Source organism: Schistocerca serialis, chromosome 4 (genome assembly GCF_023864345.2).
Source record: "Schistocerca serialis cubense isolate TAMUIC-IGC-003099 chromosome 4, iqSchSeri2.2, whole genome shotgun sequence".
Taxonomy (NCBI): domain Eukaryota; kingdom Metazoa; phylum Arthropoda; class Insecta; order Orthoptera; family Acrididae; genus Schistocerca; species Schistocerca serialis.
The window spans coordinates 153,406,046-153,419,287 of record NC_064641.1 but is presented as its reverse complement, the minus strand read 5'-3'; the positions used below and the strand labels follow the sequence as shown (position 1 = coordinate 153,419,287).

General features: G+C 44.0%; 1 pseudogene; it reads right to left on the bottom strand.

The window, feature by feature from the left end:
* Nucleotides 1-10,009: 10,009 nt before the first annotated feature.
* Nucleotides 10,010-10,127, bottom strand: LOC126475984 (5S ribosomal RNA; annotated as a pseudogene).
* Between the last annotated feature and the right edge of the window lie 3,115 nt (nucleotides 10,128-13,242).

The following is a 13,242-nucleotide window of genomic DNA, read 5'->3' as shown; positions in this document are numbered from 1 at the left end:
CAAATACTGTTTAAATTCTCTGTAATCCTCGACGTTGTGGAGGATTAACTTGATTTTGTCGCTCCCTGCGGACTTGGCCTTAAATGTTTTGTCCCCTAATGTGGATTTTATGAGATCCTGTCGAAGCCAGCAACTATTGGCGGCAACTGGATGCGTTTTTGTTTCTGCATCTCCCCCCCCCCCCCCCCCCCCCCGGTTGGTTTTGGGGCCCATCACCATCTGTGGGCTCGTTTGCCAAGGTTGAGAAGCGATTCGTCGTGGGAGTTACATCCCTAGCTGGTGGGCGGGCGGGGGGGGGGGGGGGGGGGGCAGTTTGGCGTACCTTAGTTGGAATCCATCCTCATCGGGGCCAATTACTTGTTCCGCAACGTCGCTTTGCTCCTGCTGCCTTGACAAGTCGATTACTTGACCGCCCTGTGAATCAGAATCCCGATTTGGAGGTTCGTCTTCAGTGGCCTTGACGTTTTCGTCGGTCTTATTTTTCAGGTTTTTACGCCTGCATCTGTTCTTCTTCTTCTTCTTCTTCTTCTTCTTCTTCTAAGTTCTCATCAGCTTTACGCGGGGGGAGGGTGTGCGAGTGAATTTGACCTTGGTGTTGGTTTTAGTATTGGACTTGGATTGTGCTATGGAGGATGGTTTGGGTAGTATTTTTACTGGCAGGCGGTTCTCCTATTCCCGTTTGCGCTTGAGGTACGGAATAATGGCACCTTGCGCATTTGCTAATAGCAGTTCATCTATTACAGGGGTAGGGATGGTTACGGCACTACACTTGCTGACAGCGTATGTCGCTGCGCTCGTCTTCTGTGACATGGTATTGGGCGCCGAATAACTTCGCTGGATCGGGAGGCAAAGTCAAAGGCTGCCATGAGCGTGCCAGTCGCTGCCTTAGTTGCTGACAACGTTAGGTTTCCGGCAGACGATACTGGCCCTAACAAACTAGCATGCACGGGTGACTGGCCAACGACCAGGCCCTGACATGCAGAATCCCTATCACTAGGAGGTGAAGTACTCGACTCGGCCGAGAAAGCGGCCTGCGACGACGAGGAGACGCCATCGTCGCCGCCAGCGGCAAGCTGCTGGGGCCCCGAATCCTCACTTCAATTCGCAAACTTCGCGGCGATTTGCTACAACGACGACTGCTTTCGCTTGTGAGCGCTTGTCTGGACCTTGATAAAAGCTCAGCAGGGAACACTCCTGGTTCTCCCGTACAAGCGGGTCGGCTATGGCTTCGTGTTATCGACTGATGGGGTCGATGCTCAATGCCCGACTGCCACTCAGCGAATCTGGATTGCCTGTTTTTTGTATTTTTCACTCTCTACCCTGAGGGGGCAGAGCGGACTGTTTGAGGGCTTGCTGTTGCCCTTTTCAGCCATAGGGTTTAACAATTTTATTTTTGTTACATTTATTACATTTGTCTTGCTGTACAGTGCAAGTTTTCTTTGGTTCTTTTATATTTTGCAACGATATTTTTAACTAATTTTACAATGAAATTTGTTCTTTAACATTTACAATTCGTATTTTTAACTAGCTTATAATACGAGTAATTTGTTAATTTTACAATACATATAGTTTACGGTTTTAATTTTTACAAAGGAAACTAGGTAGAAACAAAACACAGGGAACTGAAATAAAAAGAACAAAAAAGGAACAATCGTAATAGTAAGAGGATATTATGCTCTAAATAGGTAGTTGGAAGGATGAAGTCCGTATATAGTGGTATTTTTCCTTCTCTTTTGTTACATGTAGTTGTACATAACATTTTGTGTTTACAATAAGTTATTTATCCCGTTTTCGTTGATTAGAGTGCAGAGCGAGGAAGAGGGGAATGGAAAAGAGCTGGCATTTTATTTGGTATGTTACTGGCGGTTCTTTTAATGGACCATGTTATGTATATGGTAGTGTTTGTGTTTTATTCGTGTGTTCTTCCGTCTGGCTGCGGGAGGATGGTAGTGTTTGTTGTGAGTGATGCCAAGATGGGAGCGAGATCGGGGTAAATTTTTCTGTGTTGTGTGGGAAGGTGTTGTGTAATTGAATTTAAGCTTCCTATTTATTCCGTGGTTTACTGTGATAATGTCTTCTATGTCTGGTCTTTTGTTTAGGATACGATTGCCGCATCTGGCCCTCAGCCTGGCTAGTCTGATTTGTAATGGCTCCACTCCGGTTGCTTTGTAAACTTCGTTGCTGAGTGCTATATGAGGTAGATTGGCAATACTGCGTAGGAGTCTACGTCCGCTGCATACTCTAGAACTGGGCGAATGAAGGTTTTGTATGTGTGCTGCATCCGTGGAAGCGTCCCTGTACCTGTCGTATTAGGTTTTGTCTGAGTCGGGTTTGGAGGTGCGCCAGGTGGGTCTTCCAGTTGAGATGCGTGTCTAAGTGTACTCCTAGGTATCCAGCCGTGTCGTTTAGTTGTGGGGGGGGGGGGGTATTACAGAGTGTTGGTATCTGCATCTGAAGAGGGCTGTCTGTGTCTTGGTTGGGATACGTCGTATCCTCCATTCTGCCATCCAAGTTTGTAATCGGTGGAGGTGTGTAGTTGTTTTCCGTTACAGTGTCGTTGTACATAATTCTGTACACCAGTAGGCCGTGTCGTCTGCATATAGTCACACTGCTTCGTGTGGGATCGTTACGGTAGGTATGCCGGCAGTGTAGAGGGTATACAGAAGTGGGGACAACATGCCGCCTTGAGGGACGCCAGCTTGTGGGGCTTGTGAGGTAAAAGCTTCCAACACCTGATAGGCGACATGCACGCTGCAGGTCCGGTTGGAGTTGCATATTTCTATTAGCCTTACTACTTCTGTTGGGATGCCCATGCTTATAAGTTTGAACAGCTGGCCCTGGTGTCATAGTTTGTCGAAAGCTCGTTCTATGTGAAGGAACACTGCAGGTGTGCAGTGTCCCTGGTCGAACCCTTTGGTAATACTGTCTGTCAGTTTGAAGAGTGGGTCATTAGTCAGGTGATTGTGTCTGAATCCTGCTTGTATGAGGGGAAGTAGGTCTTTCGTCTCACTGTAAATTCTTAAGCGGTCAGTAATTATTCGTTCGTAGGTCTTTCCAATCACGTCCAGTAGGGATATGGGTCTGTATGATTTTGAGTCCGTTCTGGGTTTGTCAGGTTTGAGGATCATCATAGTCTTGCTTGCCTTCCAGATTCTTGGTATTGCCTAATTGTGTAGGCAGTACCTAAAGATGAGGGATAGGATGGGGATTAGGGTGTGGAAGGGGGCTTTCTGTAGGTGAATGCGTCTGATGTTCTGTCCTGTGGCGGAGCTGCGTCCTGAGAAGTTCGCGCCTTCGATTTAAGCGTCTGTGATATCTTTGGTGAGGCCCTGCTGTTCTTCGGTTTCAATTGTTGGGGAGTTTAGTTGCGTGTCCACGTGTTGTCTGAATGTGTCGTGGAATCTGTAGTCATTTGGAAATGAGTATACTTCTTGTAATGTTTCTTTGAAGGCCGTTGCTTGCTCAAGGGGGTCTGTTGTAGGTTCATTATTTACTATTAAGGTGTTAGTGTATGACTGGCGTTCCCCTGTGAGTGATTCGAATCTGTTCCAGAACTTGCTCCCATTCCCAGAGTCCAGTTTACTACACGTGTCGTCCCATTGTCTTTGTCTGTGTTGGGATTAGATTAGATTAGATTTACTTTCATTCCAATTGATCCGTAGTGAGGAGGTCCTCGAGGATGTAGAACATGTCAGAAAAACAACAATACATGACAAATATTTACAACTCAAACAAATAAGCTAATGTACCATTCCACAGGTCCTAAGTGGCATGGTCGTCATTTTTTAATGAACGTTATATGAAAGAATCGTTTTACAAATACTAATGCACTGAATTTAAAATAAAAAGTTATTTATTTATAAGGTAATAAACGTGTAATACAACTACTAAATACTTATTTACAATGAACACATTACTGCACTGAAATTGTGCAGAAGTTATATTGTACTTATATATAGAAATCAGTTGATTCTACTGAGAAATTCATCAATGGAGTACAAAGAGTTGGCCAGCAATAAATCCTATAGGCTTCTCTTAAACTGAATTTTATTGGTTGTTAAGCTTTTTATGGCTGCTAGCAAGTTATTGAAAATGTGTGTTCCTGAGTAATGCACACCTTTTTGTACAAGACTAAGTGACTTTAAATCCTTGTGCAGATTATTCTTATCTCTAGTATTGATTCCATGAATTGAGCTGTTGGTTTGAAAAAGTGGTATATATTTTAATGACAAATTTCATTAAGGAATAAATATATTGGGAAGCAGTAGTTAGTATCCCTAGTTCCCTAAACAGGCTTCTGCAGGGTGTTCTTGAGTTCACACCACACATAACTCTTACTGCACGTTTTTGTGCCCGGAAAACTTTAACTTGGCTTGATGAATTACCCCAAAAAATAATCCCATATGACATTATGGAATGAAAGTAAGCATAGTGTGCCAGCTTTTTCATTTTTATATCCCCTATATCTGACACAATTCGCATTGCGAATTGAGATTTGTTACGACGCTTCAGCAGTTCTGTGGTGTGCTCCTCCCAGTTGAATTTATTATCAAGCTGTAATCCTAAGAATTTAACACTGTTATTAGACACTGATATTAGTTGGTTCAAATGGCTCTGAGCACTATGGGACTTAACATCTGTGGTCATCAGTCCCCTAGAACTTAGAACTACTTAAACCTAACTAACCTAAGGACATCACACACATCCATGCCCGAGCCATGACCGTAGCGGTCACGCGGTTCCAGACTGAAGCGCCTACAACCGCACGGCCACACCGGCCGGCCCACTGGTATTAGTCTTTTGATTCTAGCATTTAGTCTGGGTTGCCGTGTTCTGTGCTCCTATGGAGCTGCTGGACCGCTAACCGCTTATGTTGGCGGGCGTATCATGCTGCTGCCGAAGACGATGCCGCGATGATGGTGGGGGAACGCAACGCGGCCGGTGGTTGGGGAACGCGGCGTGGCTGTGGTGCGGACGTGGAGTCCCAGTGTCTGCCCATTCACTCTGCGGACTCCACAACCTACACAAGCGGTCAGCGGTCTAGCGCCTATACAGAGTGATTGAGCTGCCCCTACCGATGTCGTTTCATGCAATCCGCAATGTTATATCTGGTGTTCAAAAACCCCACACGACATTTTCTTATTCTGTCGCTGGCTACGCGCGAACTATCAGTCCAACAGAAAAAATTAAATGGACCTTCTTGAAAGAAATTTAAGGTAGCTAAATCTTGTACTGAGAAGTTTTTGTTAGAAGCTGCATTCCAGAAAAACGTAAAAAAATTCCCAACAAACACGTCCCCTCTCACACGCTCAGCCCCCCACTGGTCAGGATTTCTAATATGTTGTTCATGGCACTCTCTTCTACCACTGTACAAAAATTTGCGACCGCACGAATTTTTTCCCCACATTCGAACTTTTTTGGTCTTCATTGACTGGCCTTATTACGCCATCATCTTAGCCGAGCACTTACAAATTGTAAAACTGACGTTTGTGTCAATTTGACATGACAGTTGTGTGAACTTTAGCAGCATATAACAATCAAGTGCATCGTTGTGTGCGCCAGGCATTCTGACTGCGAAAATTACTGTGCTCGTATGAGTTAATCTGGATCGAATTGTCAACGTGATTAGTTTTAGCGTAACGTTTGGAACAGCTTTTTTTGCTTCCATTACCCTTACAGGCATGTTTATGAGGGTGGTTTGATAAGTCTGGTAAATTTCCATGAAAAAGTAGAACATTTTTATTATACCTTCGTGGTTGGTAAGCTTGATTATAACCAGCATCGTTTACACAATTTCAACAGTGTACACAGTACAGTTCATTGTCGGGGTTTAATTTTGGATTAATGAATTTAAACCTGGTCAGACAAGCGCGGAAGACGGAAACGCGCTCCGGCTGTCTAGTTGAAGTCACCACAGAGGAAACCATTGACGAAATCCATGATACGGTAACGCAGCACCACCGAACAAGAATTGGTGAGATTGCTGAGAGATTGTAGGGATCTCAAGTGAGCGAGTGCGTAATATCCTGCACGGAGAGTTGGCTATGAACGAACTGTGTGCGAGGTGGTTGCCGCGATTGCTCACGGCCGACCAAAAGAGCATCGGGCGCGACATTTCAACGCAGTGCCTGGTGATGTTTAATTGCAGTCAGCAAGACTTTTGCGCCGATTTGTGACTGTGATGAAACCTTGATCCATCATTTCGCATCAGAGTGTAAGCGGTAGTAAAAACAACGGACAACGGCTGATAAAAATTCACATAAGAAGGCAAAGACCATTTTGTTGACTGGTAAAATGATGACTAGTGTTTTTTGGAATTACCAAGAAATAATCCACATAGATTACCTGGAAAAAGACAGAACCATAACTGGACCCTACTTTGCTTCATTGTTGAATCATTTGAATCTTTCGTTGACTGAAACGAGACCAAGGTTGGCACGAAAAAAAAAAAAAAAAGAAAGAAAGAAAAGCGCTCGTGCACAGAGGTAATACACCATCCAACTCATCAGTGATAACAATAGCGAAAGTGCATGAATTGGGCTTTGAATTGGTTCCTCATCTAGGCTTAGCCCGACGCGATTTCTTTGTGTTCCCTAACCTGAAACGTTGGTTTGCTGGGAAGAAATTTTCATCACACGAGGAAGTGATAGTTGAAGACAACGAGTATTTTGCAGAGTTTTCCAATAGGATGTAAAAGCTGGAGGATCACTCGACCAGCTGTCCTCAAAGGTGATTATGTCGAGAAGTAAGGTGAGCTGTTCACGAAACAAAAACATTTTGTTTATTCCTTTTTAGCGGACTTAACAAACTACCCTCGTAAATTAATATTGTTAATGAAATAGCCAACTGTGGTAGTGGCGTAATAGCTCAATAAATAGAGATTTAAAAAGACCAAATATAGGGAATAGTTCATGTAGTCGGAAATGTTTGACAGTGGTAGGAAGGAGAGCCACGAACAACAAACTACTTTACTGGATTCGCATTTGAGAGAACAACGATTCAAATCCTCGTCCGGCCATCTAGAGTTAAGTTTCCCATGATATCCCGAAATCGCTCCAGGCAAATGCTGGGAAGATTCTTTTGAAAGGGCAGGGCCAATTTCCTTCCCAATCCTTGAATCATTCCGAGCTTGTGCTCTATCTCCAATGACCTCGATATCGACGCGACATTACACATTACTCTTCTTTCCTTCCTTCCTTCCTTCCTTCCTTCGGAGTTACGGAGCCTCTCTCTGTGGTGATGTGCTTAGTCTTTTTAGTACTAATTTGTAGCCCGAATGTTGATGCCACTAATACTTTTTTCAAGTTTTTCTTGTGTGCATGGTATAGGCCAATGTCATCTGGATAGGCCAGATGAGAGAATGTTTTCACTGATGATTTGAACACCACGGACGTTACAGAATATCGATATATGTCGAAACACAGTCGATACAATTAATTTCAATGAAGCTACATGCTAGTTAGGTATATTAAGTAATTAGACTAACATGACCTGCCTTAAGTTTTAAAGTTTCATCAGTTTAAAAAAAAAAAAACGGAAAACATGTAATTATTATTCGTGTCTCTCTTTACATTTAAACCTTTGATGTGATATCTTTTGTAGAGTCATAGATGTAAGGAAGATTAATCAAAAATCCGTTTCTATATTTTGAAAAATACTTTTTATATCAGTTTTCACGAAATAGGGCCTCAAAGGTAAATGTGGTGGGAAGAGGAACCTTACCATCGAAAGTAGATGTTGTTATTGAGTTGGTTTGCTCGCAGGCACCAAATATACAACTTCGTCGTGGGACCAAACAGGGTTAGGCAGGTTATGGAAAGTACGAAGGCAATAGATATCAGCAACAAATTACAATAATTCATTAAAAGAATTTATATATTGGGTATCTTGAGTGTGAAGAGGATGCGTGCTGATCTAGTTTAAAGTTCACTTTCACCCACCTATTTGTGAACACTGGTCTAGTCCTGAAACAACAATTCCTAATATAACTTCCAGAATGTGCAGTTGGTCTGTTGTAGGTGGCGGTGGTACGTAATCTTAAGTCCTGATGCTGTTTTGAGGCGGTGTTGATACTGTCGAACTAACTGTTAATACTGTCTGTCTAAATGGAGCCGTGCGTCCGCTTACATCCGCATTTGGCTGATGAATGTTCACACGGGACCTGATTAGGTGACGTAAAGCGAAAGCATAACGTAGTCCGTTTTGTGTGCACTTTCTGTGGCGTCTGACCGTAACTGTGATGGCTTTGCTGTGTGGCGCCATCTCTGTGTATGGTTCTCTCTCGTATCGTCTAGAGCACAAAGTAATTACCATCCTAAAGTCCCTACTTCTGTTGAACAGAGGAGTACTCTCAAGTACAGTGGTGCCATTTTACCAATTTTTCCGGAATATATTAAAACAAAATATTATCTAATGATTGAAAATTTACGTCCGACCTTTGTGTTCCGTCTTTTAGGCTCTTGTCCCGCCGATTTTTTAAACCAGCAGTTCCGAAGTCCCAATTTTCTACAAACTGGATCTACCAAAACAAGTCTGAACGTACGTCCTTTTCTGGACTGTGCGCCGTGGAGAAAGTTAACGGGAAACTTTCCGGAGAAAGAGAGTACAATGCGGCCACGTGTAGCGTTGGCTGCTGGTATTGATGTCCGATAGAGTCGCGTGGGTCCTTCAAGAAACTGCCGCACCACTTCAGAGAAACTGGCTGCAGTCAGTGCAGCAGCCACTGCCGGCCTGAACCACAAGTATGGTTCACAATACCCTGCGAATCAGCAGTAAAAAGAGAAAAATGAAACATCGGGTCTTTGTTATTAAATATCTCAAAAGAATTTTCGATATTAGTTCGAATTTCCAACACTTGCAATGCGAAGATACTGTCCATAGTTTCTTGGACCTGTAGATGTAAGGTGGCACAAATTTTGCTCGCGGACATCTCGTGATTCCTTATAAGGCTTTGTTTTCTCATCACATGTTAGGTAAGTGAGGGTCAGTTGAGGAGAGTAAACATTTTTTGCATCTTGAGCGTATGCCCTGATAAATACAGAAAGTATTTTCATGGATGTAACATTTATTCGTACGGAAATAGACTTTAGCAGTGGAGCATTTTTTCATTTACATGAATAGAACAGGACGTTAACTTTTTCTTCCGCCATCGGTTATGCCGTGCAACGTGGGGGTAAATTTTTGGAGGTGAGATTTTCTTCCTATAGGCGTGGATAGACTTCATCACGGTAGTATATTTTTCATTTACTGTTCTATCGAACAGGACGCTGATTTTTTTTTCTTTCCTCATCGGTTGTAAAATGCAAAGTGTGATGAAGCATCTAACTTAACCATTTCTTAAATTGCATAATCAGTTCTTAAATCGTAGTTTTTTTATATCTTCAGTGGTTCCTTAGTTACGTTTATATTATCGTTCTTGGATAAATTGTCTATGTATGCAATTATTCCTAAATACAGCTTCTTCTTTTTTAAAAACAAATATCATTAATATGTTGTTTCCATAGACATCCGTACAGATGGTTTCCCCTCAGATGCCGAAGAACAACTAACATAACCAACAAGAGAGAGGTATTTCCGAAAATGCGGACACCATGTGAAACATGTGCAAACGAACAGTTACAGCGCCTACAGATTCCTGGCAGTTTACTCCTTCTGGTGCCCTAAGGAAACCTCGGGAAGGGGGCGCCCTGTCAGGATACAGGAAACCTTTTGTATTTATTAATACGTTATCCAACCATCCAGAATACAACAATTAATACAATTACCGTACAAGTAAACAATAAAACAAATACTTTTAAAATCTTTACCAAAGACAGCCAGATATGCACTCCGTTTTCAGGCCACAAGTGGCCCATCGGGACCATCCGACCGCCGTGTCATCCTCTGGTGAGGATGCGGGTAGGCACACCGCTCTCCCGGTCGTTATGATGGTTTTCTTTGACAGAAGCCGCTACTATTCGGTCAAGTAGCTCCTCAGTTGGCATTACGAGGCTGAGTGCACCCCGAAAAATGGCAACAGCGCATGGCGGCCTGGATGGTCACCCATCCAAGTGCCGGCCACGCCCGACAGCGCTTAACTTCGGTGATCTCACGGGAACCGGTGTATCCACTGCGGCAAGGCCGTTGCCCAAAGACAGTCAAATACTCGTACTTAAAATCACTGAACAACAAAACACAGTAGCTTCATATACGGTGCGTATTACAAAGTTGTATGACAAGTTGGCACGTAAAAGTCATTAAACGTGAACAACAACATTAGTATTAAGACAAACCAAAGTAACAGGAGATCAAAAAATCTTCATTCCTTCCAACCCTTTACAAGCATAGAAACTTTACCATAGCAGACGTTACAAAATAAGTGAAGATAAAACAACTTTTTCTAACATGTCCCAGGTAAAAACAGCAATTCAACCACAAACTTGTCTTTTACAAAGGACCAAAAATGAGGTGGTCAAGACATAGCATAAACACATTCATGGGCGTGTAGGGTGGAAGTGTGGTTGTAGGGGGAGTGGTGGCGAGGACATGTGGGGGGAGGATGGAGGGTTGGGAAACGGGGTGGGGTGGGGGGAGGAATGGAGAAGCACGAAATGAAGGAGCACAAAATGGGGGTTCAAGTGGGCAACATGGCAAGAATGTAAACAATATATCATCATTAGGAATAAAAGAAAGTTACTGAAACTTGGCGAAAAACAACTGTTCATCATTTTAGTAATCAAATAAATAAGAACTATCTCATTCAACAGAGAAAGCATATGTTACACAGGAGTAATGATACAGATAACATATACTAACAAAAGGAGCCAAAACAAATGTTTAAAGCAATGTAGAAAATGAAGCTTGCAGCTTTGAATTGATTTTTTGTTTTTCTCATTAACAGAAGTTGCTGACCCACAGCTATACCAGCATGCTGGAAGTTCGGATTAGTATTTCACTAGTGCTCTATTCTTACAGTATCATAGATTTCTGCACTCCGGAACCGCCGCCTCGACAGGCTAAAGGCGTTAACTTGTAGCTGGCAGCGCCGAAGCTGGCAATTTTGTACATGATGTTAGCAGCCATGAGACAGACTGTATAGATATGTACTCGTACTAATAATTTTCTTCTCTCGTCGAGGAAAATTCCTAAATGCGAGCTACAATTGGGCTGTTACACTATGTGATAAAAAGCATCCGGACACGTCGCTGAAACTGATTTAAAAGTTCGTGGCGCCCTACATCGTTAATGCTGGAATTCAATATGGTTTTGGCCCACCCTTAGCCTTGATGACAGCTTCCACTCTCACAGGCATACGTTCAATCCAGTGCTGGAAGGTTTCTTGGGGAATGACAGCTCATTCCCTGACGAGAAGAGGTATCAATTCGGTAGGTGAGGCCTGCACGAAGTCGGCGTTCCAAAACATCCCAAAGGAGTTCTGTAGTATTCAGGTCAGGACTCTGTGCAGGCCAGTCCATTAGAGGGATGTTATTGTCGTGTAATCACTCCGACACAGGCCGTGCATGACGAACAGATGGTCGATCGTGTTGAAAGATGCTGTCGCCATCCCCTAATTGCTCTTCAACAGTGGGAAGCAAGAAGGTGATTACAACATCAATGTAGGCCTGTGCTGTGATAGTGCCACACAAAACAACACGGGGTGCAAGCCCCCTCCATGAAAAAACACGACCACACCACACATAGATGTCTGCCTATTACACATTACGACCCTCTTCAACTCTCAGTGGTCTCTGTCAGTCAACAGACGAGGTCGGCCTGTGCGCTTTTGTGCTGTTCCACTTCCACTTCCACTTCACTATCACTTCGGAAACAGTGGACTTCGGGATGTTTAGGAGTGTGGAAATTTCGCGTACAGACGTATGGCACAGGTGACGTCTAGTCACCTGACCATGTTCGAAGTCCGTGAGTTACGCGGAGCGCACCATTCTGCTCTCTCGCGATATCTAATGACTACTGAGGTCGCTGTCCGCCCCCGGTAGCTGAGTGGTCAGCGCGACGCACTGTCAATCCTAAGGGCCCGGGTTCGATTCCAGGCTGGGTCGGAGATTTTCTCCGCTCAGGGACTGGGGGTTGTGTAGTCCTAATCATCATCATTTCATCCCCATCGACGCGCAAGTCGCCGAAGTGGCGTCAGATCGAAAGACTTGCCCCAGACGAGCGGTCTACCCGACGGGAGGTCCTCGTCACACGACATTTACATTTTTACTGAGGTCGCTTATAGAGAGAACCTGGCAGTAGATGGCAGCACAATGCACCTAATATGAAAAACGTATGTTTTTGGGGGGGTGTCTGGATACTTTTGATAACATAGTGTATATTAGCTGACTTTGGAAAAGTTGCCGCTAAGCAACATGTATGTGGTTTTATTTGCAGTTATCGTTAACTAATTGTTCCTGAACCACCTCTGCATTTTTGAGAGCACGTGGTTCGCATTTTCTTCACACTTGCGTCTGGGATCTCCAGAGACCACCACCAAGGTATGATCAGCGTGAGCCACAACTCCATTCGCTTCATCACTCCCATGCAGCAGTTCCAGCAGAGGCTTAGTTGTCAGATCACAAAATATTTTTCCACGTACCGAGCCTTGTCGTTAGGCTCTAGTACCCTTTTTTTTTATTACATTGTGCCGTCCAGTAGACCATTCAACTGTGCAACGCTTACAGTAGTCCATGAAATTTAAATACAACTTAATCTACAGCGATATGATTACTTCGCAATTCACAATTAAGTGCTTGTGCAGAGGGTTCATCGAACCACCTTCAAGCTATTACTCTATCGTTCCACTCTTGAACAGCGCACGGGAAAAACGAACACTTGTACCTTCCCGTGCGAACTTTGATTTCTCTTATTTTTCAATGATGATCAGTCCTATCTATGTAGGTAGGCGCCAACAAAATACACTCCTGGAAATGGAAAAAAGAACACATTGACACCGGTGTGTCAGACCCACCATACTTGCTGCGAGAGGGCTGTACAAGCAATGATCACACGCACGGCACAGCGGACACACCAGGAACCGCGGTGTTGGCCGTCGAATGGCGCTAGCTGCGCAGCATTTGTGCACCGCCGCCGTCAGTGTCAGCCAGTTTGCCGTGGCATACGGAGCTCCATCGCAGTCGTTAACACTGGTAGCATGCCGCGACAGCGTGGACGTGAACCGTATGTGCAGTTGACGGACTTTGAGCGAGGGCGTATAGTGGGCATGCGGGAGGCCGGGTGGACGTACCGCCGAATTGCTCAACACGT